The sequence below is a fragment of the Trachemys scripta genome, chromosome 10 (genome assembly GCF_013100865.1).
Source record: "Trachemys scripta elegans isolate TJP31775 chromosome 10, CAS_Tse_1.0, whole genome shotgun sequence".
NCBI classification, from domain to species: domain Eukaryota; kingdom Metazoa; phylum Chordata; order Testudines; family Emydidae; genus Trachemys; species Trachemys scripta.
This window is the reverse complement of record NC_048307.1, coordinates 12,209,455-12,231,147: the sequence shown is the minus strand read 5'-3', so window position 1 is coordinate 12,231,147 and position 21,693 is coordinate 12,209,455. Positions and strand designations below refer to the sequence as shown.

General features: G+C 47.1%; 1 long non-coding RNA gene across 1 annotated transcript in view; it reads right to left on the bottom strand.

The window, feature by feature from the left end:
* LOC117884469 overlaps positions 1–19,483 on the bottom strand; it is a 142,304-nt gene extending 122,821 nt beyond the window's left edge. Inside the window, exon 1 of the long non-coding RNA XR_004647568.1 lies at positions 19,416–19,483. This is a non-coding gene — a long non-coding RNA (uncharacterized LOC117884469). The remainder of the gene's footprint in view (positions 1–19,415) is intronic.
* Between the last annotated feature and the right edge of the window lie 2,210 nt (positions 19,484–21,693).

Sequence of the window (21,693 nt, the reverse complement as noted above, 5' to 3'; positions counted from 1 at the left end):
TGAACATTTTCACTTATATTTTTACCAAAAAGGAGCCCACAAGTATATTCTCCCATAAACTGGGCTTGCATTTTTTGGCTCTTTTTTAGCCTCTCTTCGTTATTACTTTAAGCCCTTATGTATTTCCAGCTTGTCTCCAACATTAAACGTAAGTCCACTTTCTGTGTGCAAACTGAGTAGTTAGACTCACTGTCACCCCATTTGCAGACCCAAATTGGTGTACGTGCACAATTGCAGCGTGCAACAGGTTGTGTCAATAATGCCCTTGAATTCTGCATGCACAATCATTTGCTTGCCCCATCAAAACTGGCCCATAGCCTTTGAAATGAAGAGCAACTCTCTTGCAAGGTAATCAGCATTTCACCAGATCAAGTCTATAATTTGCACGCACAAGTTGGATTTATGTGCACAAATAAGGTCGTTAGACTTTGTATTTTGCCTGCGCAAGTTCCCTTTGGACCTGCAAAATGTGTTAGTTGTGTACATCTCATCGTTTAACATATGACTCAGCTGGTGTAAATCAGGATCGCTCCACTCAGGCTGATGGAACTACACTGCTATATGCCAGCTGAGGATCTGGCCCTAAACATTTAGGTTATTTTATGGCAGGCATTCCTGGGGAACCGAATCGGTGCTTCTCTTGCTCAGTTTTGCATGGCTCCATTGCACGGCATTGACACAGCATCATTGCACTGCTGAGCAGAGCGCCAGATTTGTACGTTTAAAAAATAAATAATAAACAAATATGGAAATTGGTTGCTGCTCCCCAGTTTGTTTGTGTCCCCATGGCGAAAACTAGGAACCCATATGGGACGATTCCTAGAGTATCACCGCAGCTTGACATCTGATCACAGAGGAATGGTTCTATTCTCCATTACAGCTACTGCAAATGTGTGCTAAGCATTTTCTTGTGGAGGGTAAAATACAGGAATCCCTTCACACCCAGGAGCTATGCAATTGCTCTCACATACACACACACACACACACACTCTTTCCTATGGTCCTTCCTTTCCCTGCCCTTTCCTCTGGCTTTCCGTAGCTCCCATCTCTCCCACACCTCCCTCTTAACCCACTCTCCCTCTGCTAGGTCCCTTTGCTCACCAGCCTCTATCCTATCAGCAGTGGTCACCGGCCCCTCCATCTCTTTCTTCGCTTCACTGTTGTTTATCCATTAAATTCACTCCAGATGGGGCTGAGATTTTCCTCCTTCCTTCAAGTCCGTGCCACAAGAGCCGTGTGTGAATTCTACCCGTCGGCAGGTGCAGGGCAGAGTGGAGCATATGCCATTGGTTTGGCAGGGCTTGCTGCAGAGCCAGCTTCTGTTAGTGTCTCCCAGGGCAGCGCTCAGCTGGGACCTGGCACCGCTCACAAACACCATCTGGCATTGGCAGGCCGGCACCGGTGGAACCATTACCCGAATAGGCGGCTAGGCAGACGGGAGCGCCTCGCAGCTCAGCGCGGTAACTGCATGCAGCAGCCCCCACAGGGCCCCTCTTAGCGGCATAACGTGGGTTTTCCCTACCGTCTGAAGATGCTGCAATGCCGACAGGTTACTCGGGCTGAGAGCCAAAGGAGATGTTCCTTGCCAGGGCTCCAGTAACTCACGGCAGCTGCAACTGGAGTGAGTGGATGTTGACCCCACTTGTCTGACCGGGGTATTAATCTTTTACAGCCCTGACCCATGTCAGCTCACTGGGGTTAAGGAAGACAGGTTGGCCTCCTTTCAGCCATGCTTCATTCCAGTGCCTGCTGCTCATTTACAGGACAGCCCGTCTCCCTAGGTTCCTTCGCAACCCTTCTGCATTCCCTGGTGCGACGTCTGCTCAGACACTGGGACATTTTCATAGGAGATGGAATCCCAGGCCACGGGAACAGATGTGGATGCTTGTCTGGACACCACTCTCTAGAGCAGAGGTTCTCAAACATCATTGCACCGTGCCCCCCTTCTTACAACAACAATTACTACACAACCCCAGGGGCGCTTGGGCTTCAGCTTCGTCCCCAGCAGGTCTAACGCCAGTGACCCTATTAAAATGGGGTCGTGACCCACTTTGGGGTCCCACTCCACAGTTTGAGAACCCCTACTTTAGAGGGAGAGACTCCTAGGTTACAGCTGTTGACAACCTTCATTAGCAGGAGGAGGTTTCAGATGATGGGTCCTGGACTCTAGCATAACAGGTTAAAATAAAGGCAGAGCTGGGCCCCTGAGCCCGATTTCTAAGCCAATGGATTTCAGGCAATAGGAAGGGGCCAAATTCAAACCCTGATTTATTGGGAGCAAAATAATAATCACACACTCGGTGAGATCTCCCTTGGGAAACACCCAACCATCCTCCTGCCCCGCGGGGCCATGCTCTCCTGGCCTCAGCTCCCTGCAGTGCTCTCCGAAGCACATGCCTGAGAGGAATGGGAATTCCTCATCCGAAAGAGGACACTTTGCCTTCCCATCGGAGCCCTGTTTATCTGGATCCCTCAACGAGCCGTTCCTTACGCAAACGGCCGAGACGTGCCCCTGCTCTGGAAGTGTGCAAAGGCTGCTGGGATTGCTCCCCCGCACAAACCCGCACCCCTTCATTCATCCCCCTGAGCCTTCCCTTCCCTAACAGCCTCTGCCCAAATTTCACTGTATTACAGAAAACTGAAAAAAAATAGGCTTCATTTTTTTTCATTTCCCATTTTTCACTGCCATTCTGACCACTTGTTGACCTGTGCCTCGCCTTCTCTGCCGTGTTAGTGGAAATCGGAGCCTGTGCAGTGCCACGGGGCATGGTACGGTACTTTACCCACCTCAGAGCTAAGTTTGCCTGAGACAAGGCCTGGCTTTTGCTTTGCATTTCATTAGTCCTTTTATTCATTTCAGGTCTATGGCTCCTCTCTATGCATCACTGCTGCAGTTTTATTGGCCTTAACCCTTCCCCTCCCGGGGCGAGTGCCACATCAAATGCAATGTGCCCCTGGTCTGGATTAACCTGGGGGCAAAAACTGGGTGTATTCAGCCTGCAGACTTATTGCAAGTGTGCGCCTCAAACTTGATCGTTCAGATTCTAGGGACAGTACCAGCACCAGTACGATGTTCCCCCTACCTGAGTGTTTGGGTCTTGCAACTAAGGCCAGTACATTTGGGATTGGTCTTCCTGATCTCTGCATTTGCAGTTTGTGTGTCTAAAAAAACTCTGATATTCCTTCATCTCCCTTCTCTCCATTATGAGATGTTCCTCTCCCAACACCCCCTTTGATTTGTTCTCAAAATACGCCAGACTGCAGACCATCGGGAAGGACTAGAAAGACCCACTGTTCCATATAATGCATCTTTCAGACCCTTTTAGATATGGGTTTGGCCTGTACAACTTGAACTAGATTTTTGCAAGGGGCTGTTGTCGGATAACACAGAAAGGCAGGAGGTACCCAGCCCGCCACCCAATTTATTTAAAAAAATAACCTGTTTTAATTGAATTTTAGAAACGTAAAGGAGAAATGTATTGATTGTGTTACTGGCAGCTCTCAGAAAGCTTACCCGGGGAGCTCCTCTTGTGAATGTGTCTCCCCTCCCACATGTATCTGACACTTAGCTTTTGAAAATTGCTTGTGACAATTGCCTTGCTGAAGTGTGACATCATTTGTCACACCCAGCAATGGAGACCGTCCAATGCGAGAGAGTCAAATAGCCCTCTCCAGAAATGGGCCCGACTCACAAACACGTTGCCTTCAGAAGAACAGTGTGTTCTTACCTTGTGTCAGCTAAGGTGTGGTCACGAACTGGAGGTCAAACCCCAGTGAAGACACAGTAGTTTGTAGCATTAACATGAGTTAGCAGGTCCAGGGGAACCCTGGGTTCTCCCCTGCCCCCACAGCCTTTTACCTTGACCTACTAGCTCAGTAATTTTCAATCTGGGGGTCCACAGTCTATGTTTAAGATTTCCAAAGGGGTCTGCACCTCCATTTGAAATTTTTTAGGGGCTCCACAAATGAAAAAAAAGGTTGAAAACCACTGAGCTAGCTCATGTGAAAACTACAAACTGCCTTGTCTTCACTAGGATTTGATGTGCTGTTAGTTCCGATGTATTAGCAAACACAAGGGAAGAGTACACCTTCTTGCCTAGTGTGAACACAGCCAAAGTTAGGAGCTGGAATTGGATCCAAGTCTAAAGAGCCCCTCTACTCAAAGGTGTTTGGATCCAGGGTTTGGGTTCAGCTCAGGCGAGAGAAAGGCCAGGGCTGTGAAGTTCAAATATGGATCTGGATACACATTTCCTAACGTTAGAGAATGTTCAGATCTCATGTTCGGGTCCACCCCTTGTTCTCTCTCCTCCTGCTCTCCCACCAGAGCTGCAGACGTTTGTCAAAGATTCATACCACATGAGACCTGTACCAGACAACCTGCTGTGTCAGGAGGACATTTAAAACCTTCTATGATCCCAGCTAATGGCAAAGGAGCTAAACCTCTGCTGCGATATCTCTAACACCTTTCAGAAGATAATGTAATATCCTTGGTAGTTACATCCAGCTGACAATAAAAGCACTTGCAGTGCAGAATGATATATCTCACATTGGAAACTTAGTAGGAAATGAGTTTTTAGGGTTTCCCATTTTGCTACTGTCTTCACACATATCAGTTCACAGGGGTTTGACAATCTGATAATCCCACAGATTAATATCAATAGCCTTGAACGGGACTCCCAGACTGCACCTTTCGTTTCACGTTGCACTCACCTCTGCACTGAGTTTTCCTCCCAGTCTAAACTGTGTTAACCTAGCAGAAGCCAAAGAACAGTTCTGCCCGTCTTTTTATGGCTTCTTTGTTCTTTCCTAGAGGCTCCCCTGGCCGTACCCTGAGTTTCAGTCCATGTTCACTGGGTTATTGGGTTGCAATTGGTCCACGTGCCTCAAACTCACCTGCAGCCCAGAGAATAATTTAATTGAGCACTCGTCTGTTGCACTCAGTTCCTGGATGCCAGCTAGTTGCAGGATGGTTTAGTGCCAGAGCCTGGATGGACACACAATCCCACACCACTCTGCAAAAATCTCATTCCTCTTTTAGCTATTGGCTTCCCCCTGGCCCCTGCACACTGACCTTCCCTCTCTCATGTCTAGAGCATTCCCTTCGCCTGAGAGTTACCCATCCACGTCTAGCCCTCTTGTGGCTGGCTCTGCGGAACAGGGACACTGGGGTTGGGCCAGTGGTGGTCGACGGAAGCAACAGAAAAGTCTGTAAAGACACTCTAGTTAAAAATGAGAGAGCGACAAGATGAAGAAGGGCAGAAGGGACAGGGAAGAAGAGGCAGGGAAGATGGGAAACTAGAAGAGGAGAACAACGGGGGGAAGCGGAGATGGCACAAGTGGCTCTGAAACACCGACGGAGTTTGGAAATGGATGGCAGTGGCAGCTCTGAGAAAACACATGCTGGAGAGGTCTGTACTGCATCACTCTCCATCTCAGGGTTATAACCCCTCCCTCCATTTGGCCTCTGTAATAGCAGCCACAAACTGAGAAGCTACAGCTCATGAAGTTGCTCCAATCTGCTGCCCCACCAGGAAGCCCAGAGTGAGCTTTAAAAGGTTATGTAACCTGCTGGTCAGTGTGTGTGGTACACGCCCCACTTGGTGACTGATCCACCTTGCGAGCCTGGCTCATTAGTTCAAGCTGTAGAGACTTGTGCTTTTGAGCTCTGCAGGTCCCTTGTGCAATCACTGGTGCTGGCCAACATGGCGACTGTCACAGCTCCAGCCTCAGTCTTTTTTTATGAAGAGTTAGGTTATGTCTACACTTAAAACGCTACAGTGACCCAGCCGCACTGCTGTAGTGCTTCAGGGTAAACACCCATTCCAGAGATGGGAGTGGTTCTCCCATTGCTGTGGGTAATCCACCTCTTTGGGCTGGTCTACACTTGTGAGGGTGGTCGATGTAAGGTACGCAACTTCAGCTACGGGAATAGCGTAGCTGAAGTCGACGTATTTTATTTCGACTTACCTCCCATCCTCACGGCCTGGGATCGATGGCCGCAGCTCCCCCGTTGATTCCGCTTCCGCCTCTCGTCCTGGTGGAGTTCTGGAGTCGACGGGAGCGCGTTCAGGGATCGATTTATCGCGTCTAGACGAGATCCGATAAATCGATCCCCGATAGATCGATCGCTACCCACTGATCCGGCGGGTAGTGTGGACGTACCCTTTGAGAGGAGGTAGCGAAGTTGACAGAAGAATTCTTCCATCAACCTAGTGTTGTCTACATTGGGAGTTAAGTTGGTCTAGCTACATCTCTCAGGTGTGGATTTTTCACACCCCCTGAGAGACACGGCTATGCCAATGTAAGTTCTCAGCCTGGTCTATACTAAAAGATAAGGTTGAAAAATCCACAGTGATGTAGTTAAGCTGACCTAACTCCCAGTGTAGACAGCAGTAGGTTGATGGAAGAATTCTTCTGTCAACTTCGCTACCTCCTCTCAAAGAGGTGGATTACATTCCCAGTATAGACAGTGCTAGGTCAATGGAAGAGCTACCGCCTCTTGGGGAGGTGAGTTACCTACACCAATGGGAGAACCCCTCCCGTTGACGTAGGTAGTGTCTACGCCGACGCTTACAGCAGTGCAGCTGTGCCACTGTAGCGTTTCAAGAGTAGACAAGCCCGCAGTATATACCAGCCCTTAGATTTCCTCCACAGCCACGTCCAACCCAAATGGGCTCCAGCCACAGGGTAACTCACAGCCACATGGCAGGACAGCGCTAGAAACAGCCGCTGCAGGTGACTCTTGTGCCTGGCAGGGGAGCAAAAAGCACCCAAAGGACTTGATCCCTCAGGAGCCTGAAGCCTGACATCTTAAGTACTAGTCACATTCACTTCTCATGAAATTGTAGCGCAGTAAGAAGAGCATTTAAAATGACATTGTATAGGGTCTAAATCCTGGTCTCAGTTACACCAGTATCCATCCAGAGAAAGTGTACACCCAATGGATTTACTCTAGATTTACACACGTGTAACTGAGATCAGAATCTGGTTTATTCCTCATGAGACGTTTTTGTCTAACTAAAGTATTCTATTTGTTCTTTGCCAAATCCTGCAATTCATACTTAGGCAAAACAAAACCCTTATTACTAATGTTTAGACTTGGCAGAATTCAATTTTTATAATTCCAGCTGATAATATTGATGTTTATTTTTAAGCATTTTTTACATTTTTACCGATTTACCTGTTCACAGTTGTGGGAAATCATGGGAGGGGATTAGACAATAATTATTTAATGACAGGAGATGTTGAGATTCAAAAAGCTAAAGCTTTGTAACTGTTAAAACACAAGTTGTCAACATCGCATGTCAAAATATACAAAGTTAATATCCTTACATCGAATGTTAGTAAGTTCTCAAGCCGCATTTTTCTTACTTTGCCCTTCTGTATATTTAGATGATCATCACTGAAAATATTTTTTCATTAATTTGGGAGTGTGCAGTGAAATTGATGTTTATTGACATTTACCAATAAAAATCTCATCCTTCAAGCCTACTTATATTTCAGTAGCATCTAGGAAACCCAAGCCCTATTAGACAAGGCACTGGACAAACGCAGAACAAAAGATAATCCTTGATCTGAAGATGTTAAAATCTAAGTAACAATCTAAGTACAACTGCGGTTAACACTTGATGATGTGAATATTTCACTAGAGCTATATGGCTGGTATTGGGTTGTTAGCTGTATCTCATGTACCTATAAAATATTCCATAGCATACATAGTTCTGTGTACTATATAACCAGGTGCCTTCCATTATTTCGCATGCACACACGCACAGACACATAGAATCATCGAAATGTAGGGCTGGAAGGGACTCAAGAGGTCATCAAATCCAGCCCCCTGCACTAAGGTAGGACCAAGTAGACTTAGACCACCCCTGACAGGTGTTTGTCCAACCTATTCTTACAAACCTCCCATGATGGGGATTCCACAAGCTCCCTTAGAAGCCTATTCCAGAGCTTAACTCCCCTCATAGGCAGAAAGTTTTTCCTAACATCTAACCAAAATCTCCCTTTCTGCAGATTAAGCCCATCACTTCTTGTCCTACCTTCAGTGGACACAGAGAACAATTGATCCCAGTCCTAACAGCCCTTAACCTATATGAAGACTGTTATCAGATCTCCCCTCAGTCTTCTTTTCTCAAGACTACACATGCTCAGATTTTTTAACCTTTCCGCAGAGATCAGGTTTTCTAAATCCTTTATCATTTTTGTTGCTGTCCTCTGGACTCTCTCCAATTTCTCCCCATTTTTCCTAAAATGTGGCACCCAAAACTGTACACAGTACTCCAGCGGAAGCCTCACCAGCGCAGAGTAGAGAAAGACAATTACTTCCCATGTCTGACATACAACACTCCTGTTAATACACCCCAGAATGATATTAGCCTTTTTTGCAGCTGCATCACATTGTTGACTCATATTCAATTTGTGATCCACTATAACTCCCAGATCCCTTTTCAGTAGTACTACCACCTAGCCAATTATTCCCCAGTTTGTAGCTGTGCATTTGATTTTTTCCTTCCCAAGTGAAGTACTTAGCCCTAAACTAAGTCCAAGCTCTTTAACACACAGGGCTTTATAAAAATATACATCAAAACGCCTACGCGACACATCTCACCTGAGATAAAACTATCAAAAAGAGAAAAAAGAACCACAGATGCGCTACACGCGTATAAAGAAAGAAAGAAACCCACACACACCTAGTGAGAGCTGTTCGCACTACCGTTTTTTAAATCTTTTGTGAGCTTTGAACCAGACCCAGTTTTCTCTGAGAACCAGAATCCTGACGCCAGTCTCTCTGATAAATATTTATCATGCCTGGCTCTCTAATACTTCAGATTAACCTCCATTCTTCCAACAAACATGTCCTGACCGATGCTCCACCTGACATCTACACAGCCCCCTCCAGCCCTCCTTTTCCATATCCCCTGGGGAATACGTTTCCATTAGTTTCGGTGGGAATTTCCCCTCCTCAATCAGAACCGGATTTCTCCCATGCCATGTAAATAATTTAGAAGCACAAGCATCCATGGCATGCTTGTGTGCAGCCCAAATCCAGTGCCAGGAATCTTGGGAAAAGGGCCCAACAATATTGTACCAGTCCAAAGTAATTAAAGTGCATCATTACATATAAATTTGTAATTAAACACTTTAACGTAATCATCCCACACAGCACGATTCCTGATGAATTAATTAAAAGAACTCCAGAAATTAATGTTTTACTTGTCACTATTGTTGTGCTAGCCTTAGCCATCTCCCTGAATATTCCTGCAGCATGTTGTGAAGTAATTATATAATTACTAGGGAATGGAAAGGCCCAGAGTCCCAACAGAGGAGAAACTGAAACAAAGTGGAAATAACACACTGCAAAAGGCAGAAGCAGATCAGATCACCGGGCTGGAGAAAAAGCACACCCTTCGCCTAAGAAAATGGGGATAGGGAAGGAGGACGGGCCCTCACCTACCAGACCCTATTTTCCCAGGGCTGAGAAGAATAGGGGGTTCCCCAGCTATGTGAGATGTGCTCAGCTGTGTGTGCAGGTACTATTCACCTGGGTGCAGGGGTGTTGATTGGATACTCTTCCCTATTGTGTCTGTTGGTGTTTGTGTAGTGTGAGGTGTGCTTTGCATTTCAGTAGGGCTCGGGGTACAGTCCAGGGTGTGCTGTGCATTTCCGTAGGGTATGGGTATCTGTGCACATGCAGGTTCTGGTGTGTTGCTAAGCGCTGTACTGATTGCAATTGTCCTGTGTATTATTATTTTTTATTACCGTAGCCCCACTCAAGATCGGGGCCCTGCCATGCTCAGCTCTGTACATTCACATGGTGAAAAGCAGTCCCTTCCCTAAAGAGTTCACAATCTAAATCAGTGGTTCCTAACCTTTACTGCAGCCTGCACCCCTTTGGTTCTCAAAATGTTCTCACGCCCCTTATCAAAAATCGTTGAAGTAGGTCAGTTCTTTAAACCTAGATATATTTTTTGTTTGTATATTACAGTAATCATTAAAACATGTATAATGTTAATAAATACATAGGTTTGATGAAACAAAGTAGTTGTACTTACTTGCCTGTGCTTAATTTGTGTTTTCGATTATTTACTTTCTAAAAAAATCTGGCATGTCTCGCACCCCCAGAAAGGGCATCTCGTACCCCCATGGGGTGCGTGCACCCCAGGTTAAGAACCACTGATCTAAATAGACAAGACAGATAAATGGTGGGCGGGGAAAAGACAGGGACAGAGAGGGGGAAATGACTTGACCAAGGTCATCTGGCAGGTCAGTAGCAGAGCTGGGAATAGCCTCTAAGTTTCTTGAGCCCCAGTCCTGTGGCCTATCCACGCTGCCTCTGAATAGACACTTTCTGAAGGATGCTCTGCATGGCTGGATAGTCCTTATTTACGGTTCCAAACACAGAGAACAAAATGTGTCTCTTCAGTCTAAAGTGACTTTCGGAACAAACATAAAGACTCCATGAGAGAGCCCGGTATGTGCATCTCCTCTGTCACAAGCTGCAGCAGCTCAGAGAACAAAACAACTGCCAACCTCTGCAGACAGAAGGCGTCTGCTCCAATATCTTTTACCGCTGTTTGTGTGTGTGGTGCTTTCACCCCTGTTGGTGCAGTTGCCGTGTTGCGTGTGTCCTGACTGTAGTTGTGGTGCGGTTCGTGTCGTGACTGCTAGGGATGGGCTCCTGGAGCAGGGGAAACAGCGGGGGAGCATTTTCTCCCCGGTTCCTGCAGGGCAGGTTCCTCTCTGCCAGAGCAAACTCACACTGATCTGCTCTGGCAGAAGCCAGCATGGCCAGGTCACAAGTCTGGGTTTCCACCCAAACCAGGCACTGGGCTCTAGTCATTCAATTGTAGCTCTGTTTCAATACTAGTAGTAACACGGATAAACTCAGGGAATGAACACTGTGCAATAACCCAGCTCTTTATCCCCACGCCCAGCCCACTGGTGCTCGGGGGGTCAGCACTCAGGAGCCACTTTTATTGACCGCTATTGCCCACTTGGCTGCAACATGGCAAGCCAGGAGCTCTGGGACCTTGGAGGCTAACGGGCTTACAGCAACGGTGAAGTAGTTAAGGCTGAATTCAAACAGAATCCTCAGACCCAGCAGAATCTGCTGCACGGTACTGGGCACTCAGGACTATTTGATGGCATCCAAATGGGAGATTTCCTAAAAGGACTGAACCAACACTCTAACTTTTTGTCACACTTAATTGCAAAGAAAATCCCCTCCTTCCTTCCCTGCGCTGCTCAGTGAGGGTGGGAGCTGGACACCACTGCTCTTCCCCTGGGCTCTCCCAGAACATGGCACCTATCAGTATGCATGTGAGGCTGGGCTACACAGCTGGCTGTTGCAGGTCACTCTGAGGCACATGAACCTGGGCAAGTCCTGGCAGGGCCCAGCTGGGGGAAGCTGGTGGAACGGAGCCACATTAATTATTCCTCAGTGGGGTTCCCCTTGTTTTAACATTATTTTCAGCACCGCCCAGACATGTAGTTTCACATCCTTCTACGTTGCCACCTGATCTTCTCCACACAACAAAGACTGTTTGCAGACTATTAAGCAGATCTTGGCATGGGTCACGTTTATTGTGTCTGGATCCAAAGGAGAGAGACGCAGCCAGGAAAGAACGAACTCCTCCTTTCACCTGCCTCTATTCTCCTCCCCTTTTCCAAACCACTAGCAGGACAAGTAACAAACCTAGCTCCCCAGTAGGACGCAGTATGAACATCTCAGAGCAAACACTGGCTGGATCTCCACTCGGCAATAACACACTGGCCATTGTGGCAACTCCTTAAAGAGCCACATGGCATCCACCATACCAAAAGTGCAGCCCCTCCGGTATCTCTGCGAGGCAGCGAGTATGCTGGTAAAACTTTCCCAAAATGCAAAGGGTGCACCTTATAGAAGTTCCTGCTGCTCCCCCCCTAGCCTCACGGCTCCTGGGTTACTCCATGCCTCTGAGAATGTTCATTCTCTTGGATCTTCCTCCGTGGTCTCCCTGAGAAATGGAAGGGCTCTCTGTTTTTAGGGTGTTTAACCCTGGTTTAATTTTAATAGAAATTTATCCAAGCCAAGAATATTGCCCTGCCCTGGGTATATGCCGGGTCTGGCACTTGCCACACTATAGAAAAATCTACCTGGAAATCTGTCCTTATTGTAGTTAACGATTGGTAAACATTAAAAGAGCCACATGCTCCGAGAAAGCCTAAGGGATACAGGGTAAAGCGATATGACTAAACCAAGAAGCAAGGAGAGCCTTTGCTGAATTTCCAGGAGTCTCGATAACTATTTTCCCATTAATTTTCTCTCTCACGCATTTCTCTGCCTCCAGCCTCCAACTGAAACACCATGATGAGGCTGTTCCCCCGGGATCCATTGTCATCATTTTGCCATTGATTTCAGTGGAGTCAGGCTTTCCCCACTGGTATTTCTAGCTTAGCCAGACACAAGAAAGACCAGAAATCCCATGAGAAAACCTCACGGAACTCCCAGCACAGTTTTGCAGACCAAAGACCAGGAGGTTCAGCTAGTTACGTAAGCAGCCAGACTTGATCATGCTGCCTTCTACCTTTTGGAATTAAGCACAGGACTGGGAGCCAGGAATTCCTGGATTTCAATCCTAGCTTTAACACTCGTGGCACTTAGCCTCTCTGACTCAGTTTCCTCATCCGTAAAATGGGGATCATGCTTAATTGAGAACATCTTAGTTAATGTTTGTACCGCACTTTGAACATATAAAGTGCTTTATGTACTAAATATTATTATTGGGAACATATCAACTAGATTCTGAATGTTTGTCAGATACTTCCCAATTAAACCACCTAATGCTTCTATGAACTAGAGACAAAGATGGAAATTTCACATGAATAGCCTCTCTCACAAGATTTCTTGTTCTCCCAAGTTCCAAATTTGTCAAGCAGATATACCATACACAGTTTACAAATGTTCTTGCAGACTACATTGGTAATGGATTTCTTTTGGACGTTCCAAATGGACGGTATTAATATGCAAACACAATCCCCTCCTAGAGCTAGACTGTTAGGAGTGGCAGGTCCTGCCATATGTCATTGCCAAAGTAATTTTCTTGTTTGCAGTAAGCTTTTTGATTTGACCTGTTACTTTGACAGCACAAACTATTAAAGGTCCCCATATGGGTATATGCTGGGAAACACAGGACTTTTTTTGGCAGGGGTGTAGATTTAATTTTTTTATTAAAGCCAATGTTTTAAAAGTATACCATATATAGGTTGAGAAAAGAGTGTCTGTACATCTGGGTATAGTGCTTAGATTATCCACAAATACAAAATGTTTGTTTTTAAAGTAAAAAGATACATATAGTGCATAATCAGCAATAACCCAAATGTAGGTGAATACATTTAAGAATAATTTAGATATTAGCATCCAAGTATTTGTTTACATCACTCATGAAAATTTATACAGAGGGCTGGTTGTGGAAAGCAAATATATCAATGAGTGAAGATTGTCCCTCAGTAATTGAGAATTTAGGGTAGGTTGTCCATTTAGAAAATACAAGCCATGAGGAAAGTATTTCAGTTACTTTCCCGACTGCGCTTCTCATTGGCACTCCAGTTCCTGCCTCCTGATATTGCTGATGTCCAGTGATGTGTTCTATGTAGATGTCCCTCGACCACCTGATGGCGTCCGACACCGGGAGTTGCCACATCAGCCGAGCATAGCGCTGACCACTTCCACATTCTCTCAACACTTGCTCGTTACTGAGGTCCCATGCGCCCAGGCCTCTGATGATCAGCACGAGCTGTGTAAGTGGATAAAGTCAATGGTCCAAATTGTGCTCTGGGATACACCTGCACTGAAACTGACTTCAGCAAAGTTACACTAGCTGTACTCCAGATATTGAGGGCAGAATTTGACCTAATAGTACAACACATTGTTTTCTTAAATTTAAACTAATTTACACTGTACAGACATACACTGTGTATACATATACATCTTTCATGGCTGATCTATGCAAGCTGAACTGAAACACCAATGTAGCACTGACCCAACAAATGCGGCAGTAACCACACTTCAGGAAAGGAGAAAGAAGCTGCCTCACTCAAAGCAGATACGCTCAGAGTGGGACACCCTGGGGAATCCACTGAGCCATGCTGGTTATGCTACGGGTTTGAAGAAAGCCAGCTGTGCAATACAGTGCAGCAGCACAAGTGCAAGAACAGATAATGCCAAAAGAACAGGATGATGGGCATTGAATAAAACCAGATTACACCTGTACATTGCCTCTTGCTACAAGCTAGCTTCATCCCTGGCATAAACTCCATTGATTTCATATGCTCATTTAGGTGTGTGTATTTCGCTGTATATTCACCTGCATCATAAAAATATACGTTTCAGGTATATACACAGATACACGTATACACACAGAGTCCTCCTCTACTGGTATAATCACACACATGATGGAACTCCATTGACTGCAGGAATACATTTGACCCTACTCATCTTTGTATGATTTTTAATGCTGTGTCTTTTAACGCATGTGTAGGCCCATGTTTTTATTTGATTAGATGCAGAACAGCATACAGTCAGCTCTGTGTGTGTGAGATTATCCAGGTACAGGAGAGAATTCACAAGTAGATACAAAACTCTGTGTGTGTACACAAAGCAGCATACACAGGTGTACCCACAAAAATAATGTTTTGGCGGGACGTGAATACACACAGAAACACACAACGTGTGTGGGACAGCATGGACAGGAGTGAACACAAGAGGTGAAAGTGAGCATGCAAACAAATACACAAGTGTGTATTTGCAGGTGAACATATACAACTAGGCACAGAAGCTTGTGTGTGGATACTGCCATGTGCGTATGCACATGAATATATTCACTGGGTGAAATCCTGACCCTATTTAAGTCAAATAGGAGTTTTGCCATAGACTTCAACAGGGCCAGGATTTCACCCAGTATGTCCAAGTCTAGGGGCCCAATCCTGCTCCCAGTGAAACAAAATGGCAAAACTCCCATTAAGTTCAGAAGCTGTCTGGGGCCTTGTACATTATAAGGAATAGCCAGTATGGATTTGCCAAGAACAAATCACGCCAAAACAACCCAATTTCCTTCTTTGACAGGGTTACTGGGCTGGTGGATGGAAGGAAGCAGTAGATGTGATATATCTTGATTTTAATAAGGCTTTTGACAGTTCTGCATGACATTCTCATAAGCAAACTAGGGAAATGTAGTCTAAATGAAATTACTATAAGGTGGGTGCACGACTGGTTGAAAGATCATTCTCAAAGAGTTGTTATCAATGGTTCGCTGTCAAACTGGGAGGATGTATCTGTGGGGTCCCAGAGGGGTCATTCCTGGGTCCGGCACTATTCAATATTGTCATTAATGACTTGGATAATGGAGTGGAGCGTATGCTTATAAAATCTGTGGACACCAAGATGGAAGGGGTTAGAGGATAGGATTAAAATTGAAAACACCTTGATAACTGGCAAATTGATCTGAAATCAACAAGAAGAAATACAATGAAGACAAGTGCAAAGTACTTCACTTAGGAAGGAAAAGTGAAATGCACAGCTACAAACTGGGGAATAACTGGCTAGGCGGTAGTCCTGCTGAAAAGGATCTGGGGGTTATAGTGGGTCACAAATTGAATAGGAGTCAACAATGTGATGCAGCTGAGAGAAAGGCTAACATCACTCTGGGGTGTATTAACAGGAGTGTCACATGTAAGACATGGGAGGTGATTGTCCCACTCTGCTCTGGTGAGACCTCAGCTGGAGTACTGTGTCCAATTGTGGGCATCACGCTTTAGGAAAGACATGGTTAAACTGGAGAGAGTCCAGAGGAGAGCCACAAAAACTGATAAAAGGTTTAGAAAACCTGACCTATGATGACAGGTTACAAAAACTAGACATGTTTAGTCTGGAGAAAAGAAGACTAAGGGGGGACCTATAACAGTCTTCAAATATGTTAAGGGCAGTTAGAAAGAGGATGTTGATCAGTTGGTCTCTATGCCCACTGAAGGAGGGACAAGAAGTAATGGGTTTAAACTGCAGCACAGAAGATTTGGGTTAGATATTTAAGGTATTTAAGCTCTGGAATGGGCTTCCAAGGGAGGTTCAGGACTTCCTATCACTGGAGCTTTATAAGAACAAGTTAGATGAACACCTGCCAGGGATGGTCTAGGTGTACTTGGTTTTGCCTCAGTGGAGGGGACTGGACTAGGTGACCTCTCAAGGTCCCTTCTCTCCCTACATTTCTATGGGCTGGTCTACACTGGGGGGGGGGGGGATCGATCTAAGATACGCAACTTCAGCTACGAGAATAGCGTAGCTGAAGTCGACGTATCTTAGATCGACTTACCTCCCATCCTCACGGCATGGGATCGACATCCGTGGCTCCCCCGTCGACTCTGCTTCCGCCGCTCGCTCTGGTGGCGTTCCGGAGTCAACAGGGAGCGCGTTCGAGGATCGATTTATCTGCCACAGATTTCATGTGTGACCTTGGGCAAGTCATTTAATCTCTGCCTCCTTTCCCCATCTGTAAAAAGGGGATAACACTACTTCCCTACCTCATAGGGGTGCCAGGAGAATGAATACATGACAAGATTGTGAGATGATTGGATGCTATAATAATGGAGCCCAGATAGATAGCCAGACAGATGTTTGCTTAGGTCACACATGTGTTTGTTTATGTTTAAATAAGTACCCCCATGGATGAATATGAGTATGTGTGGGTGCAGGTGTTTGCTATGCAAGTATGCACGGGTGTTTGATTATAGACACAGGTAGGTGTTTGCAAGCAGGTGTGTTTGGGTTTGAGTACACACCAGTTCCCCAAAAAGCTACTGTCTGGATGGAAGTAAGTTTCTGCAGGAATCCACCCCAGTCGCTGTGTCCCCAGGTGAGTGCTATGCTTGTATGCCTGCAACCCTGCCCCTATTTGAGGGTTTTGCCCTATTTGCCAGAAGCACTTCCCATGGGAACCACATGCCCCGGAAGGGCGGGGAGAGCTGCTTCCAAGCCTGAACCCTGCTGTGCTGAGGGCCTAGGACACTGCTTGCACTCCAGAGCTGGGCTGCGTCTTCCCCCCGCCACACACACACCGACTGTGAGATAAACCTTGGAACGGGTCTGAACCTCAGAGACAGGGGGGCCTTTCCTCACCCTTCCCCACTCCCAGTGGAACAATTTACCTTACGGAGCAGGTCCAAGATATTAATTGAGATAAATCTACCTCAATTTTGAGATTCTCTTATCATGTAATTTATCAAAATTATGTTAATTATTTCTGTAGGGCAGCAAAATTATTACCTCTTCCGTGTCTGATTTGTATTAATATTCATAATTTAATAATTCAGCATCCAAGCCATCTGGTTTGGGGATCCAAACTCCTTCCCCTCCCTCTGCCAGAGCCAAAATAGTCCATCCTCGCCGAGTCAAGAGCAACCCCAGTGGCTCTGAATCAAAAATATGGCCCTGGCTCTCCCCCCGAGCTACCCTCGACTGTTCGCCATGTAACTGCCCCTTCCCTCCCCCTCTTCCAGCGCTGTCAGAAGGGCGCGCTCTTCACCTGCAAAGAGGAAGTGGCCCCTTTCCCCGGCGCTTGGCTGCGCCTCTGTCACACGCGTTCATCTCAGCCCGGCAGGTGAGCACAGCTGAATTGACATTTTCCACACTTTGTGATTTTTACACTGTAATTTGACATAATTAATGCCTACATTACTGCTGATAATTTAGCTAGTTAATTAAACTCGGAGGAGATAATTAAGGAGAGGCTACTGCTTGGACTGCTAATTGTTTTTGTCATTATTTTAGGGGCCTGACAGCTGCTGGCTGAGTCATCCTCTTTTGTCAGCTGACGGGTCAGGTGACTGCGGCGTCTCCGAGCAGAGGGCTCGGGGCCATAGGCGAGCGTCTCGAGGTTGTTAACGGAATCGACGGATCTACCTGCCTTCATCTGGAGCCGAGCCAGCCTCCAGCACGACGCCTCATACATGCATAAGCAGCTAAGCCAGTCGCTCGGTGCTTTGTGCACAGATGGTGGGTAAATACCATCCGAACCGGACCCAGGGTTTCTCCCTAGCCAGGTGACATGCATAGAACGAGTTCCTCGGTTCTCAGCTGAAACGCTGCTGGACACGCGCAGCACGCATTTTCTTTTAACCAGAGAACCACTGCTTCAGTGAGGAAGGCCAGGAAGATCAGCAACAGGGGCCCAGCAAAGCAGAGAGGCCAGGGAGTATTATTTGTGTTGCAGTGGCACCTAAAAGCCCCAGCCCCATTGTGCTAAGCTCTGTACAAACATCATGAAAAGACTGTCCCTTCCCGGAGGGCAGCCGCTCTGGGTTCCTCCGAGCCCACTGCCATTCTGCACAAAGCAGAGACACAGGCACCGTAGTCTCTTCTGCATATTCTCCATAGCAAGCAGCAAACCCAGCGACCTCTGGAGCCATCATTGTGCTAGGGAGCCAAGGCAGAGGAGACGCAAAGACTGCAGCGAGATGCAGGAGCCAGTCAGCTCTTTACTGGTCTCTGGGTTCTCCATTAAGCCAGAGGGCCGGAGCCTGGAGCTGGCATTTTCCAGTGGCTGCTGTAATACGCCGTTCCTAAAAGACCAATATCTTGGAAGCACCTTGATCTCCATGCATAAAAGTGAAGCTCATTCATCTGCAATCTGTCTGCTCTCGTGGGATGTGAATGCAGCCCACACATTGGGCCAGCCCTATCTAGCCAGCAGAGAGCTCAGAGACACTTCACACTCCACAACAGCCCCCACAGGGCCTGGCTGCCCCTTCCCAGCAGTGCCAGGGCTTTTAGGTAGCCGCTGCCTGGCAGCCTTAAAGGGACACAACAGTCAATTTATTAAGGGTTGAAATTTGATTTAACCCGTGCGCACCTTTCAATTTGGAAATGAGCCTGACCGGGAATTTCCTCTCCCTCCTCCTCCCTTAAATTGGGCAGCTTGACGTTTTTAATTGAACCAGCTTCATGTTTAACATAGATCAGAGCAGAATTCCCCGGGTTGCAGCAGGTGAAAACGAGCACATGAAGTGGAAGTGAGCCCAGGTGATCACCAAAGAGATTGATATACAGGGGACCGTGGCTGCTCTGCAGCAAGACCACAAAGTGTTTGGCCCTGCGTGAGCTAATGGAGGCCTCCAACAGTCAGCGGATTCTTGCACCCTCAGCACTTGGCTCCCTTTCCCTACCACCAGATCCCAAGAACTTTGTAATAAAGGCTTCAGCGAAAAGGAACACCCCCTCCCCAAATACCTAGCTACCCGTGAAAGGAGCAGAGACTAACCTCAGTCAATGCACAGACTGCCAAAAACCCATAGTGCTCAATGCCCAGGGCTTTACAAAGAGGAGAGCTTGTAAAGGGATCACTCACTGAATAAAAAAAAAAAAAAAAACATTTACTCACAGGACTGCAGGCTGCTTTAACTTGCTGCTTTAACTGCCTCAGAACTGAGATGCTGGGGGAAGGGGAGAACTCCCACTAACTACACAGGAAGTAAGGGAGGGATGCAGTGTTGATCCAATCCATAAAGCTTTGAGTGACCCAGTAATTAACCCCTTGGTGACCTCTTTACTACAGAGGGCTTGCTGTGTGGGTGAATTGGACCCTTGCTATGTGCCCGCGTGGGGAGAAGTGACAGAGACACGCTCACACCTGATGTGTGACTTACCAACTCATTTACATCACTGCTGAACTTGTCCCCTGGCTCCTGGATGGTGAAATAAGATCTGCTGCTGGCAGTGGAAGGATGAGCCAATCAGGAAGTGCGTGGGGGCCTTGGGAACACCTGGGAAGGCTGCCAAACAACCCCCTCTGAGGGAGGGAGCATGCCACCCACCACGCCCTCTCTCAGATCCCTTTTGTTGCAGGAGGAAACGTGGGCCAGTAGCCATCTCCTGGTGAAGACGTTCTCTACCAGCAGGGGAATGGGTCAATGGCAGCCTCGCTCTGTGGCCAGAGCTGACGGTGTCTAAATGGCATTGCTGCTGAGGGGAGGGAAGAAATGGGCTACCAGCAGCCACCCCAAGAGAGCTCTGGTAGTGGGATGCCACCAGCCATTTGCCTTCCTCCACACACACACGCCCAGAGAGGCTCCCGGGGCCCAGAGAGCAGGTAGGGCCACCAAGGTGCTGTCCTTCACAGCCTGCAGACCAATGGCTGGCAAGGCACATATAGCAACACCCTGGCCTGCGATGGAGGTTGGGCTCACTTCATCCCAGTCCCAACAGGTCTGACCTGGCTGTGATAATACACAGTGTGTAGGACTCAAGTCACATTCGCACTAGAGATTGGCAAAGCACCCAAACTCATCACTGCAGCTGCAGACCCAACTGTTGAGCGGTTTGGTGCAAAGAGGCTCCATTCACTTCTTCTGGGTTTGTTTAGTTGTATAAATGTCTCTCTCATGCGCACGTGCGTGCACACACACACACACACACACACAGTTTCCCCCAGGATCTGTCCAGATCTAGAAGAGGAAGAGTCAAAATACAGCAAGAAAATCTAGCCACCCCCTTCTTTCCTGGTCTCTGCTCCTCCTTCCAACTGAAGCAGGCACCTGGTTCTCCCAGGCCCCTTCCTCTCCTCCTCCAAGTCACTTCTCAAACTACTTGTCTCTGGGGGTGCCTTTAACCCATAAAGCTTGCTTCAAAGTAGTGTGAGCAAAAGCAGTTACGATATTTATAAAAATTCACAATATGAACTGCGGCATCTTCTAGACAAGCGTTAAACTCCTCTGCGCGGGCTCTTGGTTTCCATTGCAACTCACCTGCCTATTTAGATTGTAAGATCTTTGGGGCAGGGAACGTGGGCCCGATTCTGATCTCAGACTGGTATAAATCAGGAGCGACTACTGAAGACAACAGAGTTACCCGGGTACAAGAGAGTTCAGCTTCAAGCCCCTCATTTTTATGCTTGCCTAGGCCCTCTCGGGTGCTTTACTGATAATAAGGAGGATTACGCCTGGGGACATTTACAGGATCATGATTCAATTATTTAAGACACACACTAGTGAATGGCAGGTTCTCAGAGTGCCAGCACACACCAGAGCAAGAGATTCTGATCCTGGGAGCTGGCTGACTGATGCTGCCTGGGGATTGCTGGAGCACAGCACATTCCAGTCCCATCCCTCCCGCACCTTCCACTGTGTCGGAGTTGGTGGGGGGCAGGGATCGAGGTGTAGATTTAGAACCAGCTGTGCCCACTCTGTGCTAGTGGGGATTCCAGATGCTTAGTTGCCCACCTAGGACTTTACCATCTGATGGTGCAGAGGGTCCAGAAGGGGACCTAGGATCCGGCCCAGCACTTTTAATATTAATAATTCAAGTCCCTTGACCATCAGCAGCCCTTCTTGCTACTTACAACCTGGCCGCTTTGGGCACTGCCTGAGCTGTGGTTCCACACGCTGCCCCCGCTGAATGCCAGAATTGTGTCATTGGCCCTCAGTGCTGGAGCCCTGCTTGACATCTCAATTGGAAGATTAGGAGGAAGACTGGTCACTTCCCAACTCTGTTGAATTCCATTCAAATAATTTGATTAATCGTCTCATCCCCACTCTGGGCAATTGGCAGCCTCAAAAATCAAAGCTTCTGCTACAAACATTGAAAAACCAGGAAGTTGCTATAAAGGCTCAGCCAAGCATGGACCAGGCACCAAAGCAGAAGCCTGGAATCTAGAGGCTGTT